Below are 22,372 nucleotides of genomic sequence, written 5' to 3' on the forward strand. Positions count from 1 at the left end.
TAATTATTATTGATTTGGACAGGAGAACTCTAAAGCATGACAAACACTGTACAGGGTACAAGGTTCAGTTAGTACTTGACAATGACATTCAAGACATGCAAACACACTCATCTGACACAGAGCTAATGGACTTGAAAACATTGCTTGATCATAAGATAAGTGAAGCTACAGCTCTCAGTGTACATGAACGTATAAAACTACAGGAAGTGTTATCCAAATATTTACAAGTTTTTACCAAACGATTAGGTGTTATCAACACGTATGTGTACAAGATTGAAGTTAAGCCTCACAAGATCTTCTACCATAAGACATATAACGTACCGTTATCTCAACGACCTGCTGTGTGGCAAGAATTAAAACAAATGTTAGACTGGAAGGTCATTGAACCATCCACCTCACCTTATTGTAGTCCTCTACTTGTTGTCAAAAAATCAAATGGAACCATTAGGTTAGTGTTAGACGCACGAGCTATTAATGAAATAATTTTACCGGTTCACACAAAACCTGAAAATTTAGAAGAGCAATTACAGAAATTTCTAGATGCAAAATATTTTTCCACAATAGATCTCGCTAATTCGTTTTGGCAGGTGGGTATCACTCCTGATTCTCGGAAATATACTGCATTTATGTTCGGGGGGCGAACCTATCAGTTTTGTGTTCTACCCTTCGGACTGAATGTCAGCTCTGGGGTATTCATTACAGCCCTGGATACCGTGCTTGGCGACGATTTAGTTGAGACAGTCACACACTATGTAGATGATATACTGATAGCTACACAATCTTGGAATGAACACGTTAACACTCTTCAAGGAATTTTAGAAAAATTTGCACAAGCTGGAGTCACAGCCAACCTAAGAAAATCAAAGTTTGGTTGCAGTGAGATAAAGTATTTAGGACATATCATTAATTCACAGGGCATACGTCCAGATCCCAGTAAATTAGATGCTATCAGAAACTTTCCTAGCCCTCGAACTAAAAAGCAGTTAAAATCATTCCTTGGGCTATGTTCATTTTTCAGACGTTTTTTGCCACAACCACTTTTGAACAGTAAACATCTGCTAAATCTACTCAGAAAGAATCAAGTTTGGATCTGGTCGGAACAGTGCCAGAATGACTTTAATACAATTAAACATGCTTTAGTGAATGCTAACATATTGAGCCATCCAGATTTCAATTTAGATTTTTGTATGACTTGTGACGCTTCACGTACTGGCTTGGGCTGTTGCTTATTTCAAGTTGTAAAGAATAAAGAGGAGGAACAGATAAGAATTATTGGGTTTGCGAGTCGCACTCTAACTGAATGTGAGCGTACATACTCCACTACTGAGTTAGAAACACTTTCCATAGTATGGGCATTCAAGAAATTCAATTATTATTTATTTGGAAAACATACGGTAATTTACACCGATCACCAGGCCCTGACATTTTTGTTAACTTGTAAACTTGTACATCCTAGACTATCACGATGGGCAGTTACACTTCAGAACTACTCTTTTGAAATTAAGTACATAAGAGGTAAGGACAACACCATTGCAGACACTTTGTCTAGACTTCCACAAGGTATGAATGATACCAACAGTGACTTAGAAAATATAAATGACTACAGGATTCTCTTAATGCAAGACAAGCAGTATCACCAATATTATATTGATATGTGCAGAAACATGGCTGAATTACAAAAATCTGATCCGCACTGGTATAAGATAATAACATTACTGGTAGAAAAACACAATCATCCTTTGACTAAGTATTACAAGTTACACAATGATGTGTTATTTTACCGCCGACATCCAAATGCTACTAACTGGTGTGTATGCATTCCCAAAGAGTCTGAACGTAATCTAATTTGGCACACACACTTAGTTTGGGGTCATTATGGGACAAAAAAGTGTTTGGCAAAGCTCAGCACATACTGTTATTTTAGCAATATGAGAAGAAAAATTTACAGGGAACTAAAAACATGTGTCATATGTCAAAAATCAAAACCTCAGAATTTATCCACAAAAATAGATTTACATTCTATTTTACCCAGTAAACCCCTGGAAATTCTGTGTACTGACATCAGTGGACCGCATCCAGCAAGCTCTGGAGGCGTCAAATATATCTTAGCTTTTTACGATATATTTTCTAAACATGTAAAACTTTATGCTTTAAAATCCGCCACTGCAAATGCTATAATACGAAGATTCTCAAGTGATTACCTGACGCACGTGGGAAAACCTAAAGCAATTCTATCAGATAATGCAGCATACTACTCTGGGTACAAATGGAGAAATTTCTTGAAGGACAATAACATTAAAAGTATATTTATTTCGAGGTTTAGTCCACAATGTAACGCGACTGAGAGACTTTTCCGAGAATTAAACCGTTTCATGAGGACCTATATTTCATCAAAACATACTAATTGGGTGTCCTACCTAAGTCTTTTCGAAGACGTACACAATAACTTAAATATTTACGATACGAATTACACACCTAACGAGATCATGTTCAATTGCAAACAGAACGATCAGTGGATAGAACCATTACCTAAGTTGTCAGACAAGGAAATCACACCTGAACAGAAAATAAAAGAAGTATTGACTACATTGACACATCACGCACAAATACGAAACAAACATCACAGAAACATAATAAAAAGAAAACAAAAATTCGAGGTAGGAATGCTTGTACTACTTCGTACTCATCATAAATCTGTAGCACTCAAACGACGCAACGCTAAGTGGCGTCTGCTATATGAAGGACCTTATATAATTATTAACATACCGCATCCTGGTGCGTATCTGTTACAACATCCTAGAACTAACAAAATTATTGGGCTATACGCACACCGAGATCTTAGAGCATTTCATGCTGAATAATGTCAAAGTCATACCCATCAAAATATTGCTAAGCAACTCGAAAAACTCTGTTGTTACAACACAGATAATAAGTAGTATAGAAATTTTCATTTCAGCGGTTCCAGTGACGCAGTTGAAGACAGAAGAACTCTTCTTTCAGCGCGCGCCTCCACCTGAAAGACGGAATATTAAAGTAAAATTTATGATTACGTAGCAGTGGATGACATATTAATTTTTCACGGAACATTTGTTACTGAAGGTACCACTGACTTGGTGTGACACCTGACGAACTGACAGACGTCATCTGTGAAGCGATCTTTTACTTTGAGAAATAGATTAGACGCACATCTCTCAACACGAAAAGCATCTATCAGTAGTCAAGGCCACACAGACACTCTACACACACGCACAAAACGCAAGGAATCGAACATTTTCTCTCTCTTACTATTTTGAATATTTATTGAGTAGTGAAAACGCCTGGTCTTGCCTACTGATGTAATGAATGTTGTGTCTAACCTATCTTAATTTCAGATGACATCACAAAAAACATCGATAATATCCCAGCAAAACCGCTAAAGAGGATGTAAATATCTGCAATTCATGTAATCAAATGTGACACAATGTAATAACCTATAGCGATGTAATGATGATGTAAACATGTTTATGTGCAACTATATTATGTTTATGCTAAGAAAATATGTGACGTGTGTATGTATAATTACTTATTTTTTTAACTGATGTATAGTGTAACTGTTACTATGTAAAAATTTGAACAAAACGAGTGCCAAAAAGACATTGCATAGTGAACCACTGTTCACGGACATTAACGAACATTACTAACTCTGCAACTACGCGGAAACCTATGTGAAAGAAACTGTTAATGCCATTCATTATGCAGCGTATCTATGTGAACGCGATGAACGATTTCTTTGATAAGTAACTACGAACATTTAGGTGAGCTATATTTAGCAAAAAACTGAAAATGTGAAGTGCGTAATTGGTGTATCGTCTAGTGATATTACTACAGTACCCAACTTCAAGATGTTAACTGGATTAAATGGACACAAAGTGCCTGTCCAGAAAACAACACGACGGGTGGAAGAATTTTGGTTGGAACTTCAGGGAATGAAATGTTCTCGAAATGTGACGGACACTCTTACCTGGACTGTCCAAGGATCGACGCCAGCTATGTGCCGTCCGAGGTTCTGCAACCAAGCTTCCACGGAATGTAAAAAACGAACTGCACGTGGACCAATTACTCGACGGGTCACGTCTGATCTGTAATAAGCAATGCTTTTAGTCACAATGAACTGCATCACTACGACTATAATGGAAATGAGAAATGGACACGCTTATGTATTAATCACGTTGTTATACAACGATGTTACTGTGATCAAAAAACTTTACCACGACGATACTAACCTGTAAAAAATTATTGTGCAGCAGATGAATATGAACTGTAATAACGACACGATGTGTATAGGTCAACGCACCTGAAAAATACAGACATTTTTCTTTGAAGTATTTCAAAACAATACTATGTAACTAAGAACATTCAACAATCTAAGTTGTATTGTGTTATAAGAAATATTGTAAATTTAAAACTAAGTTACCTGTCATAGAATGTAGTCTTCATATGTAATCTTGGTTGAATATTTTCTTTGTACAACGACTGAAAAACGCGCGCACACGAACAATATGATCTGCAATACTGTGCCGCGTGATCTAACTGTACGATATAACGGCAGTGCCGCAGTTACACAGACGCTTCTGCGCATGCGCGCACTCTATCTGCCAACATAAGAACTTTTACGGCGCACCCGCGTCATTCAAATTTTGTATATAATGTGTAATGTAAGTCATGTAAATAGTTGTAGATAACTTAGATTTTCTTGTGCCTTTAGGTGAATTGCTCGCCTGTAGGTGTGTCCTTTCGCCTCGCAATTCAGGGGGCAATATAAAGGCACATTTGCATGCCGAGCGTGAGTTTCCGCGGAAACGCGAAATATTAATTAAATAAATAAAGCCTATGGCACACAACTGCAGCGCTGTGTCGCTGATAAAACAAAAGCACAATTACGTTACTCTTATGTTTGATTAAGAAAGAGAGAGCTCTGGTTGAAGTGGTGCGAGAAGCACGTATTTTATTTTATTGTCTGGCACACCGCCATATTTCATGTTATAGAAGAATACTGCGAGTTACAACCACACTAGGCACTCGATTCTGTAAAGAATTATATTTATAAAAGTAAGTAGGATTATGAACTGTAGGCTTATTCATTGAATATATCTGATTTAACTAGCTGTGTAACTTTTTTTATGTTTAGTAGACAATCACCTCTGTACGACGTATTGGCATGGCTGGCAAATTATTGTAATATTGAGATTTAGATTATGAGTCCGCACCTACCGCAGCAGTCTTTGGAAACGATTTAATTACGAAGTCCGATTATTCAGTTTTATTTCACGGTCAACTACGAGTAACATTGCCTTTACGAAAAAGCCATTGTCAAGCGTCTGATACCGAATAATTAAACGTCCACGTTCCAGATAAGCAAATATAATTGCAATCACAATCACCATCATACAGATAGAATAATTAACATATTTAAAATAACATTTTTTTTATTTATTTTATTTATTTTATAAAGTGCTTCTTTACTCATATTGTGGTGAACTACAAACGTACAGTTCAAAAGCTTTTCCAGCACATTAAATCTATTATAATTTCACAATTGTGGGGTCACCGCCAGACACCACACTTGCTAGGTGGTAGCCTTTAAATCGGCCGCGGTCCGCTAGTATACGTCGGACCCGCGTGTCGCCACTGTCAGTGATTGGAGACCGAGCGCCGCCACACGGCAGGGACTTCCTAGCACTCGCCCCAGTTGTAAGCCGACTTTGCTAGCGATGCTACACTGACAAATACGCTCTCATTTGCCGAGACGATAGTTAGCATAGCCTTCAGCTACGTCATTTGCTACGACCTAGCAAGGCGCCATTACCAGTTTATATTGAGATTATAATTCTGTATCATCAAGAGCGATGTTCTACAATTATGGATTAAAGTTAAGTATTACAGCAACTGCGTCCGTTTTTCTAAGTTCTCATTTCCTTGTAATGTTCCAGACCTCACGCCAGCACCTACGCCTCCCTGGTGTTTGCCCTGGCCGTCCGTTCGTCCGTCCGTCTGGACTTGGCATAGGGACCCAAGGACTCGGTTCCGCCTGTGGCCCTCCGTCGCCGTTTTGTTGCGCTCCTCGCCTCATTTCCGGGCTGTGAGCCTGTCTACACTGATGGTTCCCTGGTTGATGGTCGCACTGCCTACGCTTTTGCTCACGCTGCCCATGTTGAACAGCGCTCCTTGCCGGCTGGCTGCAGTATTTTTACTGCAGAGCTGGTGGCCATATTGCGCGCTCTTGAGCATATGCGTTCCTGCTCAGGTAGGTCCATCGTCATCTGCAGTGACTCCCTGAGCAGCCTCAAGGCCATCGACTGCTGCTATCCCTCTTCTCCCCTGGTGTCCTCTATTCGGGAGTCTGTTTCCACCATTACCCGCTCTGGTCGTTCGGTGGTATTTGTTTGGACGCCAGGTCACGTTGGCATCCCGGGGAACGAATGTGTTGACAGGCTGGCCAAAGGGGCGATCGACGCCCCAGCTTTGGAGATCGGCCTTACGGCTCGCGATCAGCAGCTGGTGTTGCGCCGTAAGGTGCTTGGGATGTGGTTTGTTGAGTGGCGTGGCATGACAGCGCCTAATAAACTGCGGGCTGTCAAGGAGACGACCGATGTGTGGCGCTCCTCCCTGCGGCCTTCTCGCAGGGACTCTGTACTCTTGTGTCGGCTGCGCATCGGCCATACCTACCTGACGCACGGCCATCTTTTGCGTCAGGAGGATCCCCCCCTGTGTCGGTGTGCGTCCCGGCTGACGGTCGCCCACATTTTATTGGAGTGTCCTCGACTGCGCACCCTCCGGCAGTCTTTTAATATCCCGGGCACTTTGCCTTTGATTTTATGCGACGATGCCTCCATGACTGACAATGTTTTACGTTTTATCCGTGGTAGTCCTTTTTATGGTTCCATTTAGGGGGGTCCTGCACCTTTCCCTTTCTGTGTCTTTTGTCCTCGCGTCTCTCAATATTTGTTGCTGTTTTGGTGTGTCGTCGGATGGTTGACTCTTTCCCCTTTTTTTTTTGTTCTTGTGGTCAGTAAACCAGTCTCCGGCCATCTTCTTTTCTTCTATTTCTTTCTGTCTGATGTTCGTCTGTACTCTTCTTTTCTGTAGTGTTCGTTGCCTAATTTGTGTTCTTTAGTGCCTGGGGGGGGTGTCTCCTTCCCCTTGGGGTTTTATCTGCTCCGCGACTTTATGTCTCGCCTGTTTTTGGAATGGGGGACTGATGACCTTAGCTGTTTAGTCCCCCTTAAACATCCCAACAACCACCACCACCACCACCTCACGCCAGCCTGCGTGAGCTTAAACGCGTGCCTTTCGGCTACCGGTCATAGTGGATTGGCTGTCTGGCCAGTCCACTACAACAATTGTGCCTTGAAATCAATTTTTAAAGCTTATGCAAACAGACATTAATTTAACATTGACTCCAGAAAGTCTGAAAATTATATCTTGTTAGATGTTAAATTTTGTCAGATAATTAGAAGACCTGTTTGCTGTGGAGATACCTGGCAGAGCTGAGACCAATTGTGCACTTTTTTGTAACGTAAGAGAAAACAATTTAGCACCGAATTCTTTAAATATGAGAACTCAGTATTCAGATGAACAGCCTACGAAGAAACATGCTTCAATTCGAGAAAGAGCACCCAAAACTAAAAATGGAAAAACCTACCCTCAAAGAATAATTTGCTTGGAGAAAGTGGAACCACAGTATACTTGACACTTCAGTTTCAGAACCTAGACAATATATGTGAAACAAGCACCAATGTTCACTGTACTTCCAAAGAGCATCAAAATTACTTTGTTCAGTGAATAACACGAAAAAACAGCTTGGATCGATCTAGCAAGAACAGTTTTGCTGAAAAGTTTTAGAGGTGGAACAAGAAGTAGCACAGCATGAAGGACGTCTTACAGCCGTGAAGCACTGCAGCATTTATTTCCTCCATAACTGCTCTGTGACAAACATACACATCATCATTTTTTTAAAATGGTTTGAATTACATTTACGAAATTAATAACTCTGTTGGTTAAAAACAGACAGGACAGAGAATAACGACAGATTATTTTCCAGAAACGTTTGCAGCAGCATGTTGCACACTAATCACACAGAAACAGCCACAATTCTTTATAATCTCGTTTTAATGCGCAAGGATGGCATTGGAAGAATTTACGAGTTAAAATTCTCATTACCCATGCAAATACTAACGAAATATGTGATAAGAAAATATCTTACTGCTTTCATTAGGCATATCTACTTTACCGCATTCCTATATTCTTTAATTTTCGTGAGCTACTATGAGGGCCTACATAAACAAAACGACTTTGACTTCTTTCTGTATAACGTTGATTTTAGACAGTAGAGTTATTCGACTGAATCCGTGGCTTTACTACGGACGTAAAGCCGGGTTCACACGCGCAACGAAAGTATCGCCACAAAGTCAAGTCATTCTGGAGCGGCGCTGTGAACTACCGTTCACACAGGACGCCACAAATTCTTCGTAATTGCGCAGTTTGCAAAATGGCTACACTTGTCTCAGCTGATTAAAAGGCTGTACATATTACTAAATAAGATGTTTTGGAAACATAATAAATGTAAAATATTACTTACCAAAGCGTTTCTCGTCTCTCTAGTCTCGATTACATGTTTTAAGAACCGGTCTGCAACTTCAAACCAAGCAAGGCTGGGTTTATAAATACCATCTGTAGACGCACCACTCTTAAGTGATTTCAGTACTTTTTTTATATTAATTCATGTAAGCATTTCGAATGCTTCGAATTTTTAATTTTGTTGTAGCTACATCAATTCCAGGTACACATTCACGCATACTGTTTACTATTTCAATTAATCCAGCATCTCTCAAATTTCTGTCTTTCTATGATTCGCTTTTGCGGTTCCAAATGCGTTCTTGTTCTTGATACACCTCCAAGAAGCTCATCATTGTCGCTGTTGACCACGTTTTCGACATATTAATAGCAAACGCACAAACAAAAGCTCTATCTGCGAACCAATACGCACTAGAAAGGTTTGAATCCAGCCGCGAGGTAGCAATCGAATGACGTTATTCGATTGTGGAGAAGGCAAAATGGCGCAACAAAGTAGAGCCTAGTTCAACTTTTTGTGGCGTGACAAAAGTTGCGCTTCTTAAATGGCGCCACCGAAAACGAGGCGTTCACACATGCAACTACAAAGTAACTGAAGTTCGCCATTAGCAGTGGCGATACTTTTGTTGTCTGTGTGAACCCGGCTTAACAGATTCAAGACCATTGTTTTCGCATTGTATGTTTGCTCTGCTGTTTTCCTCAAATGAACGTATTATAATAAGTGAATTAGTTATATTTTGTTTTCTATTGCTGGCGATGCTTTCAATTCTCTATAAATATTTTTTTTCTTTAATAAAACACATTCATATTATACGACTATCCAGAAAAACTTAAATTTCTTATCATTACTGAATTTCATCGCAGCCTAACATGTGTTGGACTGTGACGATAGCAACTTTGATGTAGCTTCCAGCTTGCGGAACCGGCGCCTGCTTAGGGGAGGGCCTTACACTACGGATAGGCATGGAAGGGGGTGAATGGGCGGGACTTGTTCCGGGTGAAATCCTAGGGCACGTGTTGACGGGTGCCGTGCCATCGGACTTTCCACCGCTAGGGAACTATTTTAGGCACGCTGCGTCACATCTACCTGAGCGAGACAGACGAGTACACAAGCAGAGCTGTCTTTCCGCCCTGCTTTTCCAGTAGCTGTTCAGTGGTGTGACTGCATAGTTCTAGAGTGCGTATATGTTTGTTGCTTTGTTCCCTCTTTGCCGGATTCTATATCGCTTCCCGTGTTTTCGTCACATTTTTTGTTTCCTATGGGAGAAATTTCATGCCGCCGTGGTTGCACAGGTAAAGAGATTCTGGATATGCTCACAAGGAGCGACTGTGAGTGTTAATTGTCTGATGTTGCTAGTCTAGTAGTTGTGAGTCTTCAACAAAATCTCGAAGCTGTAGTCCTCAGCCCTTCACATCAAAGTGGAACGCAAGTATTACAGTCAGCAGTTCATCTGAATCCGAGTGATCAGAAAATGACGTTTAAACGGTTCGGAAGAGAACTCGCTTAAGTGACACGTCTGACTGGAAAGAAACCAGTTTGCAGCCGTTAAACCATTACTTTGATGATCGAGTTCAGGACACAAATGTCAAGTAGATACTGCCACAAGCAGTCTTTTATTCTTGTGATATTTATGTCTGAAAAACTGTTGCAGTTTATCGCAGACGAAACAAATCATTTTTACGTTTGACAGTCGAGTATTCACAGATTCTGTAGTATTTTCTCAGGTGTAAAGTGGAAAGCCACTGGATTTGAGAAAATGTATTGTTTTTTGCTATTTGTCTTCTAATGGAGCAAGTTAAGAAGTTAAAATTAAGTGATTATTGGTCCACACCAGTTTTCAGCGAAATTATGTCACGAGACCATTTTTGCCAACTTCTGGGAATGCTACACTTCAGTGGTACTGCGAGTACTGGAGGCGACGGTCTATTTAAAATGAGGACAATTGACTAAGTTCGTAAGACGTTAAACAATTCATTTCGTCCACGTAACAAGCTTTGTATAGATGAAAGTCTCTTGCTGTTCAAAGGACGGTTATCTTTTAAGCAACTTATTCTGAATCTACTTCGCTTGGTTGGAATAAAGACATTTGTACTATGTGACTGACTGAGTGGCTATATTTAGGATTTTATTGTATATACAGGCGCAACAACAGAAATTGGGTTCCACAATTAAGCGGAAAGTGGCGACCTAGTGGCAACTCTTGTTGTTGTTGTTGTTGTTGTTGTTGTGGTCTTCAGTCCTGAGACTGGTTTGATGCAGCTCTCCATGCTACTCTATCCTGTGCAAGCTTCTTCATCTCCCAGTACCTACTGCAACCTACATCCTTCTGAATCTGCTTCGTGTATTCATCTCTTGGTCTCCCTCTACGATTTTTACCCTCCACGCTGCCCTCCAATACTAAATTGGTGCTCCCTTGATGCCTCAGAACATGTCCTACCAACCGATCCCTTCTTCTAGTCAAGTTGTGCCACAAACTTCTCCCCAATCCTCTTCAACACCTCCTCATTACTTATGTGATCTACCCATCTAATCTTCAGCATTCTTCTGTAGCACCACATTTCGAAAGCTTCTATTCTCTTCTTGTCTAAACTATTTATCGTCCATGTTTCACTTCCACACATGGCTACACTCCATACAAATACTTTCAGAAACGACTCCCTAACACTTAAATCAATACTCGATGTTAACAATTTTCTTTTCTTCAGAAACGCTTTCCTTCAAATGCCAGTCTACATTTTATATCCTCTCTACTTCGACCATCATCAGTTATTTTGCTCCCCAAATAGCAAAACTCCTTTACTACTTTAAGTGTCTCATTTACTAATCTAAATACCCTCAACACCGCCAAACTTAATTCGACTACATTCCATTATCCTCGTTTTGCTTTTGTTGATGTTCATCTTATATCCTCCTTTCAAGACACTGTCCATTCCATTCAACTGCTCTTCCAAGTCCTTTGCTGTCTCTGACACAATTACAATGTCATCGGCGAACCTCAAAGTTTTTATTTCTTCTCCATGGATTTTAATACCTACTCCGAATTTTTCTTTTATTTCCTTCACTGCTTGCTCCATATACAGATTGAATAACATCGGGGAGAGGCTACAACCCTGTCTCACTCCCTTCCCAACCACTGCTTCCCTTTCATACCCCTCGACTCTCATAACTGCCATCAGGTTTCTATACAAATTGTAAATAGCCTTTCTCTCCCTGTATTTATGGAGCTGTATTTGGAACAGGGTCATATTCTATAGGTCGATAACTGGTACTCTAGCTCGGACCTGTTCCTCTTGCTTCACAACCATGGAACAACCGCATGTGGCACTGTTCGTAAGAAAAGGTGCAACTTTCCAAAACTACAGAAGAATTAAAACGAGGAAAAACTGAATTTTAGTCCACTGACACGATCCTTGCTATTAAGTGGTGTGATATGAGAGAGGTGTGCATGTTGACTAAAAGTCACACAACACAAATGGTTGAAACAGGGAAGATTGACAGACATACTGGCGAAAAAATAAAGAAACTACAATCTACTGTAGATTACAATTTGAGTATGGGTGCAGTTGACCGTTGTGACATATTACTGAGGTCAGTGGGATCAGTGTGTAAGACTGTGAAATGGTACAAGAAATATTTTTTTCACCTTCTGGGTTTGTGCATTCTAAATTCTCATGCTCTCCACCGGTCGGTAGCAGGGCGAAAAATGGCACTTGCAGAATTTCGCCTTTCTCTCGTAGGGGAGATTGTAGAAAAAATATTCTGCAGAACGGAAAAAAACCTCGTAGGGGAAGGCGTTACGATGACGAGAATCCTCTGCGAGTCACAGGGAGACATTTTCCGGCGGTTGTTGTGAGTGAACTTTCGCAGAAAAGTACACTAATGCGCAGATGGGTGGTTTACACGAAACAGAAAGCGCCCCGGGAAACTAGATCCCAATGCAAAACTTGCAACGTTTCATTACGCGATGAATTCTGGTTTGAGACTTATCATAGAAAGAAGCATTATTAATCATTGGGAATTAAATCTGAAAAAAATAATTGACACTTCTGAATGAATTATTACAAAAAAATGCATATATGAATCTATTTTTAACTTTGCCAGTGCCGGTCCAAAGCCCGGATCGAAAAGATTTTAAATTATTCAAACAATGCCTGATTTCTTCGTATGTTGCAGTTTGCTGGCAAATGAACCGACTTTGTGACTGAGAAAATATCTGTACAGCGGCAAATGTAATTACTCCGAGTAAATTGCGCCCGTATAACAAAATTCTTATATTAATCAATGTACGATACACACGTGACATAGACAGTTTATCCTTCGTTTTTGTACAAGTAGACCGAATGTGACGTAATTTGTAGTACTGTTTTTCATAACAGATTTCAAACGCCTTTGATCAACGAGAAATAACATGCCAAAGTGAAAATTGTTCTCAGTGCGATTTTTCTTGCTACTTTGCCTCTGAGTTTAATTTCCAGTATTGGCTAACAACACTGTTCTGGGGAGTGTGGGGGGCTTAAAATTGGTTGTTCGAATGAGACTAGCTTTGAAGCATTAATAAAAAATGGTATTGCTAAAAGAAGTATCGAATATACCCTGGTTGCATCTTTACAAATTAGTCGGAAAGATGTTGATTTTTATGAAGATTATTGGAAAATAGTACGGGAATTAAAATTTTTATTTCATATTTTTGTGCTATGAATTTCTTGCACTCTAAATTTCATTGTTGTCATGCGTTCACTCTACTAGATATGCTAATCGAAGTTTACATTGTTTTCGGGCCTGATTTCCGTGCCCAACTTTCATTCCAATTACACAGCTTGGAATGTTTTATAGGTGCTATAACATAGTTTTCAGCAAAATCAGAACGAAAATAACTCATTTTTGACGTTTTCACAAAGTCTTCGATTTTGCACTTAAATATAAAGTTTCATTTGCGTAGTAATTCCCAGTACTGAATGAATTAAGAACCTTGTATTGTTAGGTTACTACATTTCAAGTTTCACGTTCGTCATACCGTTAGTCCAGGAGATGCAAGAAGCCAAACTTTGTAGGTAAAATCGGTCAATAAAGTAGGCGCCCGAAAAAAAAATCAATTTTCTTGCTCAATATGGCAAGTAAAATTCTTTTCATTATTATTCTTAAGACAATACATAAAGTTGTACAACATGGGCAACAGTTTTTGTAAAGAAATAAATATTGGCCGAGTTATTACAGCTCAAAGTCGCTAAAAATTCACGCTGGCTTTGCGCGAGTTGTAACCAGTCCAGAAGTATTCGGCACAGGGCGGGTTGGGCAGCGCGGGCCCCTCGTCTCGTCTCCAGCCCGGCGGTGGCTCCGAGGGACAGATGGGCCTCAGAGCGTCAAGCAGGTGCTGTGCCTCCAGCAGTCAAAGGGTTAACAGCGCGACAATCAAGAGCACAGCAACAGACACTGGGACTGTGCACGATTTTTGAAATAAAAACTACACAACTACATCGTGATAGACAAAAACGTTGATGGCTGTTAATACATTAGAATATCTTAAAGTTTCATTTAACGTAAGTATGTTCCAAGATCGTAGCCACACCAGTGTACGTGTGGTACAGCTTGTGACCAATCATCAGTTTAGTTTGTCAATAATTGAGAGTAGTGCGATGTGGCAGGAATGTCGCATGGATCATGCCATAACCTTAGCATATTAACTGTCCAGTACACATCAGTTGATGTGGGAACGGTTATTTGTGTTTCATATTATATGTATATAGGTAATCAGTCGCTATTAGAACTATTTCTCTCGCAGAAAGTAACTGCAACTTTGCTACTGCATTGTTAAAGTGAAATGTTAAAATCGCGCCTTTTCAGGTCTAAGCTAATATGTAAGCTGAATACTGAAGGTAAAATTCGAAGCTTGATATCTGATGCTGTTCACTTAATGGAGTAAGTATAGGGCCCTGTAATACACACAAAAATATACGCAACGAGATGAGATTCATTTACCCCTGTACAAGATAATCTAATTGAGGGAAGTTTTATGTGAGATCTGGAAAACTGTTCTGTTTCTTCAGGTACCAACAGGGTCTTGATCTTTTGGTGGGAGAAAGGCAATAAACTGAAGTCTTGGAGAAATGTAAATATCCTGTCTCTTACGTTTAGTATTATTGTACGTAGAATTCCGGTGGATGATTAAATATGTTACTCGTAAAAGGTTAACACAACCAAACGCCTCAGATGTCATTACTATACGTTTTTACTCTGCTGATATAATTCTTCTTTGGGTATCCAGATTGTGAGATTGAGAATTAATGATATTGATGTATTGTATTGAACCGGGGACCTAGAAACGACAGAGTGGCTTTGGCCCGCCGTAGCCCTCAGTGGTTCACAACAAGCAACAGCAATCGACCCGCCCCACACCGAACCCAGAGTTATTGTGCGGTTCGGCCCCGGGGGACCGCCCCCCCCCCCCCCCCACACGCAGGAACGTCTTGTACCAGGCGCGTGTAACCCCAAATGTTTGCGTGGTAGAGTAATTATAATTTACACCATGTCAGCTATTGCTGCGTAAACACTATCTCCACGTACGCGTACAAGGGGAACCAGCCCGCATTCGCCGAGGCAGATGGAAAACCGCCTTAAAAACCATCCACAGGCTGGCCGGCACACCAGACCTTGACACTAATCAGCCAGGCGGATTCGTGCCGGGGACCGGCACACCTTCCCGCTCGAGAAGCAGCGGCTAGCCGGGCGGGCCCGAAGTCATTACTATACCTTTTTACTCTGTTGCTCTAATTCTTCTTTGGGTATCCAAATTGCGGGATTCAGAATTAATAGTACTGATGTGGGGAACACGAATTTGCTATAAGTTTAAAGAAATTTCTCAAAAATTTCCTCTGCCGTGGAATACTTCACCTGTCGATTCTATGTTTTGCCTTTTTTTTCTTAAATGTGATGATAGTGTACCCATTCTGACAAATATATGACGCAGAAACGTGCACGATTTCCAATATCCTTTATCTGTCAATACCACCTTCCTGCTTCAGTTTTTTCTTTGTTTCTACAATTTAGTATCATGACAGTTAACTGTCTAACTATATAACAGGCTACTTCATGACCACCCAAAATGAAGGGTTAAATTTTGTACATAACAAAACCTCTACATCATAATGAGTGTATGTGGCAGAAAGTTTCTTAGTGTTGCCTAACACAATAGAAAATGTACTGACTTGAGCTCTTTGATGATAAAGAAACATGTAATATGCAAATATTTTCATGGAGAATGCACAAGTACTAACAGGCCCTAATGTAAGTAAATCTATACTTTTATTTAAATACCACTCACAAATATCTGACCTGATTATTATTGTACACACCTGCATTCATTCCAGATATGCCTCCATGAAATGCTTATTTTGCAATACTTGTGTCTGAAATGTAAATATTTCATTGTATAATTTTCCTGTATATAACTGATGTGCTTGATACTTAGTAGAAATTGTTTCCAAGTCAATGGCCAAGACCAATAAAAGTTATGGATATCGTATAGGTAGTCAAGTATTTTCCATTTCAGATCACCTACAATACTCAAATACTTCAGTAAGTGTAAAATCTCTAAAAATATTAACATGTTGCATACTGTTTACAATACTTAGTAGCTTTCCATACTATGTACGAGATAAAACACAGTGAGTGTTTTTCCACACAATAATGCCACAACTTATTAGGCACATTCTTTGAGAAGGATGTAGATGTGCTGTATCTTGCGTTACTGCAGACGTTAGTCACCTATACTGCCAATAATTAACACAATGTATCCTTACAAAATACTACACAGCTGTGTGATTTCTGGCCAGCGGTTATTTCCGCAGCAGTACGAAAATACTTGTTCACTTCAATGACTACCCTCTCTGGAAGTATCACAGGCTTTACGATCTTTAACTGGAGTCGGGAACGCAGTTACAAACTTCTAGGTTACCTGTAGTGGGAGCCCGTTAACTCCCAGAGAAGAAGAATTGTTATCGTATTCGATAACTGCCAGAGGAAAATACAGACGTTTGACAGTTATTTCTATAGTCGCTCGTATTCCTTATGGTCACTATTGGTACTATCCGCCCAAAGTATGTTGACAAACAGCGCGGTGGATCAACGACCTTTTGTGTGAAATGCCTTTACGGTCGCTCCCATCAGCCAACGCTAAGACACTAACTGAAAAGAGTGATTAGTGTGAGCGCACCGAAGACTAGTACACAGTTCTACGAATAGATGGCGTGCGGTCTCACAGTTATTTCCATGACGTATAGAACATCTTCCAGATGGTCTATCCCTCTCCTTTGTGGCCAGATCTCGGATGATGCGAAAGCATAGTACGAGCTTCGGTAAACAGTGGCGCGAGGCACTGTTGGCAGTTATTTAAATAACTGCTTGAATCAGATAAGCTGCTACTTCTCAGCAATCGGTTATCTCTATCAGCTACGTTATTTTTTTGCTACCTCTAGTGCGCGGGCTCTGGCTCAACAAAACTAGGGCATAACTAGCTGCCTCGGTCGATCTGCAGATGGCATGTCGCTGGTTGCCGGCTATACGACACGATCCCTCTTTGTCCCACTTTAAAGAAACACGATCCGCCTTCCATGGTTAACTTTCATGCGCTCGCGCTAGAAATAGTCACGCGAGCGCTTGCGGCGGCGCTCGACCGACCGCCCGAGAGTTTTCATCAATCTCTTGAGGTTTTCCGTTTTTAAAGGTCATATTTCCACAAAGTATCGACATAGGATATCTCACACAATATTACAAACACATTTGTAATCAAAATTATTTATTTAACAATAAAATATACAATGGAATACAAAAAGGAAGCCAAATACCCAAATGAAATATAAGAACATTTTTTTTAATTGGAATGTTTTGGGACTATATAATGTAATACTTAAGACAGTGAATACTTCTAGTCTTAACTCGTCACAAGAAAAGCTAATTTTGTATTGAAAAAAGACTCATTGATTGAAAACATCAGAAACATTTATGTCAGATGAAAAATGCTGATCAGTCTGTATCCATTTCATTTTCGTTTTGACGCTGACAACAATTATTGCACGTAACTGTCGTGGTTGAATGTCGTAGACAGACATTTCTTCCACATTCACCGTATTCTCGCTTTGTTTTTATATTCTTTTTTTAGCCACACAAATAACATATTCCTCTCCTTGTAGGGGTTGATACAGCTGGATAAACTACGTCACACTCTGTAATTTTCCAAAAATACTAACAAATCTTTTGATAAATGCTTCAATTTAGCTCTTTCTTTCAGGTTTTCGCTCATCAGTTCCAAAGATAACGCATGTAAGAATTGTCTTCTCGTTTTTTCTTTCATATTACCTGTGTTGAATTGAAAAATGCGTAACGAATTTATTCCTGCCAAGTCAAGTAAGCGGAAAAATATACATGCAGGCCACCTTTGTGGTCTTCTTGATGTTGATACTGTAGACCTCATGTGCTCCAGAATTTCAACTTCACCTTTGGTTGCATTATAGTCCGTGATTTGTACAGGTTTTTTGGTACTTCATCAATTATGTCGGTATAATGCATTGTGGAGAGCACTACTACAGCTTTCCTTTTTTTTGTTTCATACAAATCAAAGTTTTGTCATCTTGACAACCGAACATGTAGTCTCCTGCCACTGCATTTTCATTTACTGTCACAAATTCTGGGGGAATTTCTTTTTTATTTTTTCTCATTGTACCTAAAAAAGTGAGGCCTTTGCTAAGGAGGTATTCAGCCAACGGGTAACTTGAAAAATAACTATCAGTTGTTACATTTCTATTTGTTCCTTCTATGCATTCAAGCAATCTATCGACCAAGTCGTATGGTTTGTTGGAGAGTACGTTAGGGCCTGGCACTTGTTTTCCGCAGTACACTTCCAAATTATATGTATAAAAAGTGCGTGCATCACACAATGCATACATTTTTAACCTGTATTTGGCTGATTTCTGAGACATGTACTGGATGAATGAACATCGTCCTCTAAACGCAACCAACATCTCATCAATAGTAACAAATTCCCCTAAACTGAATGATTTTTGGCTGTTAGCAATGAAAGAAGACGAAATTTCTTATATATGAGCAAGTTTGTCCATTGCTTGACGTAGCAAAAATCTAATTCTATTTAGGCTGAAATTGGCTCGCAAAATTGTCAGACCTGTTCCATTGCTATTGAAATATTCAGAGAAATTTGCACAGTTTCCTCTTGACTGCAATAAAAAACAGAGCACCAAACAATGCTAGCATTTCAGCCGTTGTCGTCAGCTTATAATCCCTTTCACGTACTTCAGAGTTACTGCTTCCTTCTGCCAGTGCTTGACGTGCCAATTTTTGCCTTTCAATATAAATATTCGTGTACCTTACGATCCCTTCTACCATTTCGGGGGTTGTTATACACTGAAAAATTTCCAGTCAAGTTTCACATTGTCTGGCTTGTCCTCTAGGACCTGGTAGAGTTTTGATTATATTTTTTGACTTTGATTTTGTGCTGGTAATATTGACACTACTATCCCAAATAGTTTCCATGTTCTTACCCATATAAAATCTGATGTCATTTGTTGGTAGCTCCTGGTGATCTATGTCATTTTCTCCCGCGTTTTTCAAATCAATTTCCGACTCACTTTGGTGTATATCATCTTCAATCCATTCTTGTTCATAATCTGGGTCATCTGAAACGTCATCTTCTAGGGATTCCTCATGGCCTTTCCCCTCTCTCTCCAATTCAGCCAAGATTCTATGTATGTCATCAGATGTAAGGTTTCGTCGTTCCCTTTAACACTTCGTCATTCTAAGAAATTTCTGTTGGCAAAAGTAGCAATTATTTTTAGTTTTTAAAGTAGAAAGAAAAACAGAATTTGTGAATGGCAAAATTTATAGAAAGTAATGCACATTCACTAGAGAATTGGAAGAGTCTATAAAATTGAGGAATTATAGGGGAATTACAAATAGAAATACTTACATTCCGAAGTAGACGAGTAGAATAAAGTCTCGTAAGCGCTCGCAAGGCGGTAAACTGACCGTGTTTGTAAGTGCCGTGAGCGCTCGCAAGGCGGTAAACTGACCGCCGAACGTGTTCGGACCTATTTGCCTCTCAGGACAAGTTCAGAGAGGTGCGACTTGGACGAACTTTGAGCAGCATCTGTCGGAAAAAGGTGAAACTAGAGAATACATGTCCCTCCCGCTGCCTCATTATCTTTGTGGAGTAACTGTGGCGCGAAACTGCAAAAAGGCGGTCACTTCACCGCCCGCGCGAGCGCGTAAAGGTTAATACTATCGGGACGGACCTGACTTCCGAGTTCACTTTATACGTGTGGCCCGCACGCCAGAAACCTCTCGTTACGAAGAGACGGTGTCCATCCAGTGTGACAATTCGTCATTTGGCACTCAGACTGGAGGTTATATACGTCCATAGTTCTCACGCCATGTCCAGCGTACGTACTTATGACGTCACTAACTCAGCTGTCCCTGTGTTTAAATTTTTTTTTATTGCCCTGTTAACACTGTCAGGAGTGTAGCATCTGACCTCCGTTTTAAGTGGCTGAGCAGCGTGAAGTGTAGCTGCTGCTTCTCAGTAACCGGTTATTTCTGTCAGTTACGTTATTTATTTGCTACCTCCAGTGTGCGGGTTCTGGCTCGTCAAAACTACGGCATACCTAGCTGCCTGCTCCGTACCGGTTTCAGTGGTTTCGCAAGGCAGCTGGCACTCTCTTGTGTTTCATCCTCCTCTATTCTGAGCTCTTCATACATCCACTCTTCTGTATTCGATTGCGGATGTTCTCTGGTATTCGCGGTCAAAGGTGCGCTGCACCGTGGTGTTACTCGTCATGTTGCTTGTTGAAAAACTCCCCAACAGTTGTGAACAAGAAGACGATCGCTCACGGCGAGCGGTTACGGCAGACAGCTAACGCTGGCGGCACACATGTTCCCAGGCGGTCATCCGTACAAGTAGTAACACGTCACGGTATTGCTTAACTTCAGTGATCGGACGAGAACGGGTGTATTCAGCATGTTACGGCCATTTACGCCACTACAATGTAATGGCACGCCACAAGTCGCCGTCGGCTCTTCTCCAGACACAGACAATCGCAGTTGGCCGCAATCGGGCCATACGTACAGCACAACGGCCACTTGCCCCAAAGGCGCTGCGTAGCGTACGTACTAGAAACTTGGACATGACACGCATCTTACGCCCGGCGTCTCGGAAGCAATTGCCGAATTGGCAGCCGCGCCCCCACATGCATGCGTTAGACGATGTTCGACACACCACCTGTCATTCGTTTCCGTCACTGGCGAGGGACACATTTTGTTCCTGCTGTGTGGCGCAGGACTAACACGCTGGTATTTGAGTAATTTGCGAAAACTGCCCACTGCATTGGTGTCAACCCCCTTCCTTCCCGACTTGCCCCGACTGCCGCTCTCAGCCTCTCGGGTTTTGGCCCATATGGCAGGGGCTACGTGGGGTTTCCTAAAGGGTGCAACAGGTAGCGAAACTGTCCCTAGCAACCGGTTCCCTAAAGAGGTGTTTGGGAAGTGAGCCTCCCCCACTGCTTGTCTACGCCAGTCGCTCACCCTCAGTGCAGGTGTTGTCACCGTTTCTCAGACAGTGTCGTCGTCGATAGATTTCGTTCCGTGCGTTTTCCTATACGACTTCTGTTCCATGCAGTGTACACGATGGAAGTGATAACAACGAAAGGGCGGCCTTGTCTTATCAAGGATGGTCGTCGCTACCGTATTTATAGGAAAAATGAAGAATAACGAACTGGATGTGCGTCAATTATAAACGGAGTAGGGGCAAAGGCCGTTTAAAAACTGCGAATGGTGAAATCGTTGCTCAACAGCAACATTCTTGTCCACCTGACAACACAGATATGGAGAGTTCGCGAAGAAAAGACAGTGCCTGTAGCCGAAATTTTTAAGCAGGTGGCCGTGCGGTTAAAGGCGCTGCAGTCTGGAACCGCAAGACCGCTACGGTCGCAGGTTCGAATCCTGCCTCGGGCATGGATGTTTGTGATGTCCTTAGGTTAGTTGGGTTTAACTAGTTCTAAGTTCTAGGGGACTAATGACCTCAGCAGTTGAGTCCCATAGTGCTCAGAGCCATTTTTTTTAAGCAGGAATTTCCAGATTTGAAAGATAAAGGATTAGAATTCGTGGCTTATATTCCGAATTATGACAGCTCCAAGAGTTAATTGTGTAAAGCGAGAAGAGGAGCTATTGGGACAACCCAGAACCCTTTCTCTAGTTCAGAAATATACCTTAGCGAAGACCTTTTGAAATTAATGGAAGGTAATAGTTTTATGAAGATTGATGATGGCTCTGTTCCAGCAAGAGACTTATAGTATTTGCTTGTGAAAAAGCAGAGAAAATCCTTTGCGACAATGGAACTGTGCTTATGGATGGGACATTTGACAGCTGTTCGAAACAGTTCAAACAATTGTACACAATCCATGTCGACATCGGAAGTACAGAAGAGGCAACTAAGATATTTCCTGTTTTATTTGTTTTGCTGCCAAACAAAAGTCAAAATTCATATGAAAGATTTCAGTCCAGAAAAAGTCTAAGATACTTGGGTGGTCACCAAAAACTGAATTCATTGCTTTAATTGTAGCCATTTCAAAATCTAGCACTGCAGTGTTCCCTAAACACAACTTTCCGGTTGTAATTTTCACTTTAATCCCAGTTCCTGTATCTTCTTCCACAGACACTTGTTAATGGAAGACTACAGGGATAGGGAGGAAGTCCGATTGTCGC

At 40.8% G+C, this 22,372-nt stretch overlaps 1 long non-coding RNA gene across 1 annotated transcript; it reads right to left on the reverse strand.

Moving 5' to 3' along the window:
* Positions 1 to 4,006: 4,006 nt before the first annotated feature.
* Positions 4,007 to 4,499, reverse strand: LOC126418855 (uncharacterized). Its single transcript, XR_007575901.1, has 3 exons — positions 4,454 to 4,499; positions 4,263 to 4,333; positions 4,007 to 4,118 (listed from the first exon to the last, which is right to left on the reverse strand). It is a non-coding gene; the product is annotated as an uncharacterized LOC126418855 (long non-coding RNA).
* Between the last annotated feature and the right edge of the window lie 17,873 nt (positions 4,500 to 22,372).

The sequence above is a fragment of the Schistocerca serialis genome, chromosome 9 (assembly GCF_023864345.2).
Source record: "Schistocerca serialis cubense isolate TAMUIC-IGC-003099 chromosome 9, iqSchSeri2.2, whole genome shotgun sequence".
NCBI classification, from domain to species: domain Eukaryota; kingdom Metazoa; phylum Arthropoda; class Insecta; order Orthoptera; family Acrididae; genus Schistocerca; species Schistocerca serialis.